The sequence below is a fragment of the Ranitomeya imitator genome, unplaced genomic scaffold, assembly GCF_032444005.1.
Source record: "Ranitomeya imitator isolate aRanImi1 unplaced genomic scaffold, aRanImi1.pri SCAFFOLD_1426, whole genome shotgun sequence".
NCBI lineage: Eukaryota > Metazoa > Chordata > Amphibia > Anura > Dendrobatidae > Ranitomeya > Ranitomeya imitator.
Window position 1 is genome coordinate 18,575 of NW_027193774.1, and position 10,395 is coordinate 28,969.

General features: G+C 46.0%; 7 non-coding genes across 7 annotated transcripts; all 7 read left to right on the forward strand.

Annotated features, from left to right (window-relative positions):
• Window positions 1-893: 893 nt before the first annotated feature.
• On the forward strand, window positions 894-1,086 carry LOC138654203 (U2 spliceosomal RNA). The gene has a single exon (XR_011316119.1). It is a non-coding gene; the product is annotated as a U2 spliceosomal RNA (small nuclear RNA).
• A 977-nt stretch (window positions 1,087-2,063) lies between these two features.
• Window positions 2,064-2,256, forward strand: LOC138654204 (U2 spliceosomal RNA). The gene has a single exon (XR_011316120.1). It is a non-coding gene; the product is annotated as a U2 spliceosomal RNA (small nuclear RNA).
• Window positions 2,257-3,229: 973 nt separating this feature from the next.
• LOC138654205 (U2 spliceosomal RNA) lies at window positions 3,230-3,422 on the forward strand. The gene has a single exon (XR_011316121.1). It is a non-coding gene; the product is annotated as a U2 spliceosomal RNA (small nuclear RNA).
• Window positions 3,423-4,399: 977 nt separating this feature from the next.
• On the forward strand, window positions 4,400-4,592 carry LOC138654206 (U2 spliceosomal RNA). The gene has a single exon (XR_011316122.1). It is a non-coding gene; the product is annotated as a U2 spliceosomal RNA (small nuclear RNA).
• Window positions 4,593-5,565: 973 nt separating this feature from the next.
• On the forward strand, window positions 5,566-5,758 carry LOC138654208 (U2 spliceosomal RNA). Its single transcript, XR_011316124.1, has one exon. It is a non-coding gene; the product is annotated as a U2 spliceosomal RNA (small nuclear RNA).
• A 973-nt stretch (window positions 5,759-6,731) lies between these two features.
• LOC138654195 (U2 spliceosomal RNA) lies at window positions 6,732-6,924 on the forward strand. Its single transcript, XR_011316112.1, has one exon. It is a non-coding gene; the product is annotated as a U2 spliceosomal RNA (small nuclear RNA).
• A 969-nt stretch (window positions 6,925-7,893) lies between these two features.
• LOC138654209 (U2 spliceosomal RNA) lies at window positions 7,894-8,086 on the forward strand. The gene has a single exon (XR_011316125.1). It is a non-coding gene; the product is annotated as a U2 spliceosomal RNA (small nuclear RNA).
• Window positions 8,087-10,395: the final 2,309 nt, after the last annotated feature.

A 10,395-nucleotide genomic window follows, 5' to 3' on the forward strand; every position in this document is an offset into this window, starting at 1 on the left:
ATTTATTTCAGGGTTGTTAAGGAAGCACATTTCACATGCCGCTGGCTGCCAAATGTAGCATGCTGCTCGATTTCACTTGCCTAATTGCAACATTTTGTGTGCCTTGCTTTCACCTCTGTATGTATGTATGTATGTATGTATGTATGTATGTATGTATGTATGTATGTCAAGCATTGCATTGCATTCAATAGGCAATCAATCAATCAATCAGGCAATCAATTTTCAGTCTTTCCTGGTTGCTGCCACAGGTGTGTTAAGATGTAGGCCTGAATTAGGCCTTTCTTACAGTGTAGCAAATATACTGTGCCATCTACAGAATTAGGCCCCTGCCTGCTGTCAGCACTTGGTATTTAAATTGAAGCATCCAATGAGTAGTTCTGCCATACATACCACATTTGTGACCACCGATCATGAATTCTTTTGGAAGACATTGTTTACCTCTTGTGGACCACCGACTTTGAAATGCGGTGTATGATAGGTATTTGAAAAAAAGGAAAACTGGTGTCTGTGCTGATCTCGAATCTGCTAGTCTTGTGTCTTGTAGATACACCTGTGTGAGGAGTATTCTAATGCTTTTGACCAACCAGGTGCGCTGCCTGCAGTCGATAGAATCTTAGCACGGAACCTTCACCTGCAGTCACAATGGGGATGGTGGGTGTGTCAAAGTGGGCAGAGTTATGCAGATTCAAAACGCGTTGGGCGCAGCTTCAACGAGCACACACAGACACACACAGCCAAACAACCGACCAAAACCCAAGCACACCCGAACTGTCATTGAGAATGCATCCAGAGTTTCTGAAAATGTCTTCCTTGCGGCAATCTTTGGCTCGGTCTCCACAATGGGTGTCGGTTGTAGGCCTGGGTGCGTCTGAAATGGCCAACCATTTCAGGCCATCGCTTCTCGGCCTCCTATGGCTAAGATCAAGTGTAGTATCTGTTCTTATCAGTTTAATATCTGATACGTCCCCCATGTGGGGACCATATATTAAATGGCTTTTTGGAACAGGGAGCTGGAAATGGAGCTTGCTCAGTCCACTCCACGCATTGACCCGCTATTGCAGTCTCTCCGGGAACAGTGCACTCCTTCTCTGATCCGGTTTCTAAAAACAGATTGAATGGAAATTAGTCAGCACAGCAAGTTGTCTTGGAACCCTAGATGGGAATTTATTTCAGGGTTGTTAAGGAAGCACATTTCACATGCCGCTGGCTGCCAAATGTAGCATGCTGCTCGATTTCACTTGCCTAATTGCAACATTTTGTGTGCCTTGCTTTCACCTCTGTATGTATGTATGTATGTATGTATGTATGTATGTATGTATGTATGTATGTATGTATGTCAAGCATTGCATTGCATTCAATAGGCAATCAATCAATCAATCAGGCAATCAATTTTCAGTCTTTCCTGGTTGCTGCCACAGGTGTGTTAAGATGTAGGCCTGAATTAGGCCTTTCTTACAGTGTAGCAAATATACTGTGCCATCTACAGAATTAGGCCCCTGCCTGCTGTCAGCACTTGGTATTTAAATTGAAGCATCCAATGAGTAGTTCTGCCATACATACCACATTTGTGACCACCGATCATGAATTCTTTTGGAAGACATTGTTTACCTCTTGTGGACCACCGACTTTGAAATGCGGTGTATGATAGGTATTTGAAAAAAAGGAAAACTGGTGTCTGTGCTGATCTCGAATCTGCTAGTCTTGTGTCTTGTAGATACACCTGTGTGAGGAGTATTCTAATGCTTTTGACCAACCAGGTGCGCTGCCTGCAGTCGATAGAATCTTAGCACGGAACCTTCACCTGCAGTCACAATGGGGATGGTGGGTGTGTCAAAGTGGGCAGAGTTATGCAGATTCAAAACGCGTTGGGCGCAGCTTCAACGAGCACACACAGACACACACAGCCAAACAACCGACCAAAACCCAAGCACACCCGAACTGTCATTGAGAATGCATCCAGAGTTTCTGAAAATGTCTTCCTTGCGGCAATCTTTGGCTCGGTCTCCACAATGGGTGTCGGTTGTAGGCCTGGGTGCGTCTGAAATGGCCAACCATTTCAGGCCATCGCTTCTCGGCCTCCTATGGCTAAGATCAAGTGTAGTATCTGTTCTTATCAGTTTAATATCTGATACGTCCCCCATGTGGGGACCATATATTAAATGGCTTTTTGGAACAGGGAGCTGGAAATGGAGCTTGCTCAGTCCACTCCACGCATTGACCCGCTATTGCAGTCTCTCCGGGAACAGTGCACTCCTTCTCTGATCCGGTTTCTAAAAACAGATTGAATGGAAATTAGTCAGCACAGCAAGTTGTCTTGGAACCCTAGATGGGAATTTATTTCAGGGTTGTTAAGGAAGCACATTTCACATGCCGCTGGCTGCCAAATGTAGCATGCTGCTCGATTTCACTTGCCTAATTGCAACATTTTGTGTGCCTTGCTTTCACCTCTGTATGTATGTATGTATGTATGTATGTATGTATGTATGTATGTATGTATGTATGTCAAGCATTGCATTGCATTCAATAGGCAATCAATCAATCAATCAGGCAATCAATTTTCAGTCTTTCCTGGTTGCTGCCACAGGTGTGTTAAGATGTAGGCCTGAATTAGGCCTTTCTTACAGTGTAGCAAATATACTGTGCCATCTACAGAATTAGGCCCCTGCCTGCTGTCAGCACTTGGTATTTAAATTGAAGCATCCAATGAGTAGTTCTGCCATACATACCACATTTGTGACCACCGATCATGAATTCTTTTGGAAGACATTGTTTACCTCTTGTGGACCACCGACTTTGAAATGCGGTGTATGATAGGTATTTGAAAAAAAGGAAAACTGGTGTCTGTGCTGATCTCGAATCTGCTAGTCTTGTGTCTTGTAGATACACCTGTGTGAGGAGTATTCTAATGCTTTTGACCAACCAGGTGCGCTGCCTGCAGTCGATAGAATCTTAGCACGGAACCTTCACCTGCAGTCACAATGGGGATGGTGGGTGTGTCAAAGTGGGCAGAGTTATGCAGATTCAAAACGCGTTGGGCGCAGCTTCAACGAGCACACACAGACACACACAGCCAAACAACCGACCAAAACCCAAGCACACCCGAACTGTCATTGAGAATGCATCCAGAGTTTCTGAAAATGTCTTCCTTGCGGCAATCTTTGGCTCGGTCTCCACAATGGGTGTCGGTTGTAGGCCTGGGTGCGTCTGAAATGGCCAACCATTTCAGGCCATCGCTTCTCGGCCTCCTATGGCTAAGATCAAGTGTAGTATCTGTTCTTATCAGTTTAATATCTGATACGTCCCCCATGTGGGGACCATATATTAAATGGCTTTTTGGAACAGGGAGCTGGAAATGGAGCTTGCTCAGTCCACTCCACGCATTGACCCGCTATTGCAGTCTCTCCGGGAACAGTGCACTCCTTCTCTGATCCGGTTTCTAAAAACAGATTGAATGGAAATTAGTCAGCACAGCAAGTTGTCTTGGAACCCTAGATGGGAATTTATTTCAGGGTTGTTAAGGAAGCACATTTCACATGCCGCTGGCTGCCAAATGTAGCATGCTGCTCGATTTCACTTGCCTAATTGCAACATTTTGTGTGCCTTGCTTTCACCTCTGTATGTATGTATGTATGTATGTATGTATGTATGTATGTATGTATGTATGTATGTATGTCAAGCATTGCATTGCATTCAATAGGCAATCAATCAATCAATCAGGCAATCAATTTTCAGTCTTTCCTGGTTGCTGCCACAGGTGTGTTAAGATGTAGGCCTGAATTAGGCCTTTCTTACAGTGTAGCAAATATACTGTGCCATCTACAGAATTAGGCCCCTGCCTGCTGTCAGCACTTGGTATTTAAATTGAAGCATCCAATGAGTAGTTCTGCCATACATACCACATTTGTGACCACCGATCATGAATTCTTTTGGAAGACATTGTTTACCTCTTGTGGACCACCGACTTTGAAATGCGGTGTATGATAGGTATTTGAAAAAAAGGAAAACTGGTGTCTGTGCTGATCTCGAATCTGCTAGTCTTGTGTCTTGTAGATACACCTGTGTGAGGAGTATTCTAATGCTTTTGACCAACCAGGTGCGCTGCCTGCAGTCGATAGAATCTTAGCACGGAACCTTCACCTGCAGTCACAATGGGGATGGTGGGTGTGTCAAAGTGGGCAGAGTTATGCAGATTCAAAACGCGTTGGGCGCAGCTTCAACGAGCACACACAGACACACACAGCCAAACAACCGACCAAAACCCAAGCACACCCGAACTGTCATTGAGAATGCATCCAGAGTTTCTGAAAATGTCTTCCTTGCGGCAATCTTTGGCTCGGTCTCCACAATGGGTGTCGGTTGTAGGCCTGGGTGCGTCTGAAATGGCCAACCATTTCAGGCCATCGCTTCTCGGCCTCCTATGGCTAAGATCAAGTGTAGTATCTGTTCTTATCAGTTTAATATCTGATACGTCCCCCATGTGGGGACCATATATTAAATGGCTTTTTGGAACAGGGAGCTGGAAATGGAGCTTGCTCAGTCCACTCCACGCATTGACCCGCTATTGCAGTCTCTCCGGGAACAGTGCACTCCTTCTCTGATCCGGTTTCTAAAAACAGATTGAATGGAAATTAGTCAGCACAGCAAGTTGTCTTGGAACCCTAGATGGGAATTTATTTCAGGGTTGTTAAGGAAGCACATTTCACATGCCGCTGGCTGCCAAATGTAGCATGCTGCTCGATTTCACTTGCCTAATTGCAACATTTTGTGTGCCTTGCTTTCACCTCTGTATGTATGTATGTATGTATGTATGTATGTATGTATGTATGTATGTATGTATGTCAAGCATTGCATTGCATTCAATAGGCAATCAATCAATCAATCAGGCAATCAATTTTCAGTCTTTCCTGGTTGCTGCCACAGGTGTGTTAAGATGTAGGCCTGAATTAGGCCTTTCTTACAGTGTAGCAAATATACTGTGCCATCTACAGAATTAGGCCCCTGCCTGCTGTCAGCACTTGGTATTTAAATTGAAGCATCCAATGAGTAGTTCTGCCATACATACCACATTTGTGACCACCGATCATGAATTCTTTTGGAAGACATTGTTTACCTCTTGTGGACCACCGACTTTGAAATGCGGTGTATGATAGGTATTTGAAAAAAAGGAAAACTGGTGTCTGTGCTGATCTCGAATCTGCTAGTCTTGTGTCTTGTAGATACACCTGTGTGAGGAGTATTCTAATGCTTTTGACCAACCAGGTGCGCTGCCTGCAGTCGATAGAATCTTAGCACGGAACCTTCACCTGCAGTCACAATGGGGATGGTGGGTGTGTCAAAGTGGGCAGAGTTATGCAGATTCAAAACGCGTTGGGCGCAGCTTCAACGAGCACACACAGACACACACAGCCAAACAACCGACCAAAACCCAAGCACACCCGAACTGTCATTGAGAATGCATCCAGAGTTTCTGAAAATGTCTTCCTTGCGGCAATCTTTGGCTCGGTCTCCACAATGGGTGTCGGTTGTAGGCCTGGGTGCGTCTGAAATGGCCAACCATTTCAGGCCATCGCTTCTCGGCCTCCTATGGCTAAGATCAAGTGTAGTATCTGTTCTTATCAGTTTAATATCTGATACGTCCCCCATGTGGGGACCATATATTAAATGGCTTTTTGGAACAGGGAGCTGGAAATGGAGCTTGCTCAGTCCACTCCACGCATTGACCCGCTATTGCAGTCTCTCCGGGAACAGTGCACTCCTTCTCTGATCCGGTTTCTAAAAACAGATTGAATGGAAATTAGTCAGCACAGCAAGTTGTCTTGGAACCCTAGATGGGAATTTATTTCAGGGTTGTTAAGGAAGCACATTTCACATGCCGCTGGCTGCCAAATGTAGCATGCTGCTCGATTTCACTTGCCTAATTGCAACATTTTGTGTGCCTTGCTTTCACCTCTGTATGTATGTATGTATGTATGTATGTATGTATGTATGTATGTATGTATGTATGTCAAGCATTGCATTGCATTCAATAGGCAATCAATCAATCAATCAGGCAATCAATTTTCAGTCTTTCCTGGTTGCTGCCACAGGTGTGTTAAGATGTAGGCCTGAATTAGGCCTTTCTTACAGTGTAGCAAATATACTGTGCCATCTACAGAATTAGGCCCCTGCCTGCTGTCAGCACTTGGTATTTAAATTGAAGCATCCAATGAGTAGTTCTGCCATACATACCACATTTGTGACCACCGATCATGAATTCTTTTGGAAGACATTGTTTACCTCTTGTGGACCACCGACTTTGAAATGCGGTGTATGATAGGTATTTGAAAAAAAGGAAAACTGGTGTCTGTGCTGATCTCGAATCTGCTAGTCTTGTGTCTTGTAGATACACCTGTGTGAGGAGTATTCTAATGCTTTTGACCAACCAGGTGCGCTGCCTGCAGTCGATAGAATCTTAGCACGGAACCTTCACCTGCAGTCACAATGGGGATGGTGGGTGTGTCAAAGTGGGCAGAGTTATGCAGATTCAAAACGCGTTGGGCGCAGCTTCAACGAGCACACACAGACACACACAGCCAAACAACCGACCAAAACCCAAGCACACCCGAACTGTCATTGAGAATGCATCCAGAGTTTCTGAAAATGTCTTCCTTGCGGCAATCTTTGGCTCGGTCTCCACAATGGGTGTCGGTTGTAGGCCTGGGTGCGTCTGAAATGGCCAACCATTTCAGGCCATCGCTTCTCGGCCTCCTATGGCTAAGATCAAGTGTAGTATCTGTTCTTATCAGTTTAATATCTGATACGTCCCCCATGTGGGGACCATATATTAAATGGCTTTTTGGAACAGGGAGCTGGAAATGGAGCTTGCTCTGTCCACTCCATGCATTGACCCGCTATTGCAGTCTCTCCGGGAACAGTGCACTCCTTCTCTGATCCGGTTTCTAAAAACAGATTGAATGGAAATTAGTCAGCACAGCAAGTTGTCTTGGAACCCTAGATGGGAATTTATTTCAGGGTTGTTAAGGAAGCACATTTCACATGCCGCTGGCTGCCAAATGTAGCATGCTGCTCGATTTCACTTGCCTAATTGCAACATTTTGTGTGCCTTGCTTTCACCTCTGTATGTATGTATGTATGTATGTATGTATGTATGTATGTATGTATGTATGTCAAGCATTGCATTGCATTCAATAGGCAATCAATCAATCAATCAGGCAATCAATTTTCAGTCTTTCCTGGTTGCTGCCACAGGTGTGTTAAGATGTAGGCCTGAATTAGGCCTTTCTTACAGTGTAGCAAATATACTGTGCCATCTACAGAATTAGGCCCCTGCCTGCTGTCAGCACTTGGTATTTAAATTGAAGCATCCAATGAGTAGTTCTGCCATACATACCACATTTGTGACCACCGATCATGAATTCTTTTGGAAGACATTGTTTACCTCTTGTGGACCACCGACTTTGAAATGCGGTGTATGATAGGTATTTGAAAAAAAGGAAAACTGGTGTCTGTGCTGATCTCGAATCTGCTAGTCTTGTGTCTTGTAGATACACCTGTGTGAGGAGTATTCTAATGCTTTTGACCAACCAGGTGCGCTGCCTGCAGTCGATAGAATCTTAGCACGGAACCTTCACCTGCAGTCACAATGGGGATGGTGGGTGTGTCAAAGTGGGCAGAGTTATGCAGATTCAAAACGCGTTGGGCGCAGCTTCAACGAGCACACACAGACACACACAGCCAAACAACCGACCAAAACCCAAGCACACCCGAACTGTCATTGAGAATGCATCCAGAGTTTCTGAAAATGTCTTCCTTGCGGCAATCTTTGGCTCGGTCTCCACAATGGGTGTCGGTTGTAGGCCTGGGTGCGTCTGAAATGGCCAACCATTTCAGGCCATCGCTTCTCGGCCTCCTATGGCTAAGATCAAGTGTAGTATCTGTTCTTATCAGTTTAATATCTGATACGTCCCCCATGTGGGGACCATATATTAAATGGCTTTTTGGAACAGGGAGCTGGAAATGGAGCTTGCTCAGTCCACTCCACGCATTGACCCGCTATTGCAGTCTCTCCGGGAACAGTGCACTCCTTCTCTGATCCGGTTTCTAAAAACAGATTGAATGGAAATTAGTCAGCACAGCAAGTTGTCTTGGAACCCTAGATGGGAATTTATTTCAGGGTTGTTAAGGAAGCACATTTCACATGCCGCTGGCTGCCAAATGTAGCATGCTGCTCGATTTCACTTGCCTAATTGCAACATTTTGTGTGCCTTGCTTTCACCTCTGTATGTATGTATGTATGTATGTATGTATGTATGTATGTATGTATGTATGTATGTATGTATGTATGTCAAGCATTGCATTGCATTCAATAGGCAATCAATCAATCAATCAGGCAATCAATTTTCAGTCTTTCCTGGTTGCTGCCACAGGTGTGTTAAGATGTAGGCCTGAATTAGGCCTTTCTTACAGTGTAGCAAATATACTGTGCCATCTACAGAATTAGGCCCCTGCCTGCTGTCAGCACTTGGTATTTAAATTGAAGCATCCAATGAGTAGTTCTGCCATACATACCACATTTGTGACCACCGATCATGAATTCTTTTGGAAGACATTGTTTACCTCTTGTGGACCACCGACTTTGAAATGCGGTGTATGATAGGTATTTGAAAAAAAGGAAAACTGGTGTCTGTGCTGATCTCGAATCTGCTAGTCTTGTGTCTTGTAGATACACCTGTGTGAGGAGTATTCTAATGCTTTTGACCAACCAGGTGCGCTGCCTGCAGTCGATAGAATCTTAGCACGGAACCTTCACCTGCAGTCACAATGGGGATGGTGGGTGTGTCAAAGTGGGCAGAGTTATGCAGATTCAAAACGCGTTGGGCGCAGCTTCAACGAGCACACACAGACACACACAGCCAAACAACCGACCAAAACCCAAGCACACCCGAACTGTCATTGAGAATGCATCCAGAGTTTCTGAAAATGTCTTCCTTGCGGCAATCTTTGGCTCGGTCTCCACAATGGGTGTCGGTTGTAGGCCTGGGTGCGTCTGAAATGGCCAACCATTTCAGGCCATCGCTTCTCGGCCTTTTGGCTGCGATCGATCAGTTTAACTGTGAGATTGTAGTCAGGTCGGGTGCTTTCGGTACCCTCTCTCTCGGCCTGGGGGGATCGCTCCTCTTCGGAGGGGCTTCACCCCCCTGCTGCTATAGGGAGAGAGGATTAGTCCGGAGCAACGAGTTGCGATCGCCTTAAAAGGGCGCTAGCCTTTTTTTTGTGTTTACAGCTGGAGTTCTTTCTCGGAAGGATGCCGGCTGCACTTACCTTTGCATCGGGTGAACCCCGGATGAGGAACACGGTCCGTATCGAGGTCTTGGAGAGATTCCGGAAGGAGAAAGAAATCCGCTACGTTTGCAACACCGTCCTTCTTGGGATCCTGGAGTTCGGCAGAGAGGACATCTTCTGTTTTCAGGACAATGAGCAGAAAGGTACTTATACTATTACCTTTAGGAGCCATGGTTGTTGTCAGCAGTTGGTCCAAAAGGTGAATGACAACATCTTTGCTGATGAACTGGAGGGCCTGGTCTTCTCCCTGCTTTTCGTCCAAGAGGAGGTACAAATGATTGTTTTCTTTCCAAATCCTTTTGTGGAAGTACTGGACATTTTAACCTGTTTGCGTCGCTATTGCGATGAAGTAACCTTTCAAGGGAATGTTAAAAACGCCGTTGGTTTCTGGTGTGGCAAGCGGAAATTCCTGGTGCGGCTGAAGAAAAATCCGGAGGGCTTTGGAGGAACAGAACATCCCCCCTCTACCATCACCATTGGGAAGAGCCGTGGCTACTTATTCTACACAGGTATGCCTATGTATTGCAGGAACTGTGGCAAGATGGGGCATACCCAAGGGAATTGTGTGGAAAGAAGGGCATTCCGCTGCAGCAATTGTGGTCAATTCGGACACTTCATGAAGGATTGCCCTCAAAAGAAGGCTTGTAACCTATGCGGGGAGGTTGGACATATGTTCCGAGGATGCCCACATAGGACTAAAGTCCGTACGTATGCAGAGGCGGCTGAGAGACCCGTGCCAAGGCAGGAACCAGCTATTGTCCCGGTCCATGCTGAGCTGAGTATCCCGGAGACCGGAGTAAGGCCTGAGCCAAGTCCCACTGTTCCTACAGCAGGGGAGGCGGCTGAGAAGGCCAAGGGCGCAGAGGAGAAGGTGGGGACGGAGCAGGAGTGTGGTGGCCCTCAGGGAGGCCCTCCTGTGTCGAAGTCCCGGAAAAAGGGCGGAGGGCGGACCACCCAGAGACTGGAGCAGGGGGACTCTCCCGTTGGGGGGGTAACCCTTGTGTCGAAGGTCTCGAATGAGGCTGGTGTGTTGGAGCAGAGCGCCCCCACTAT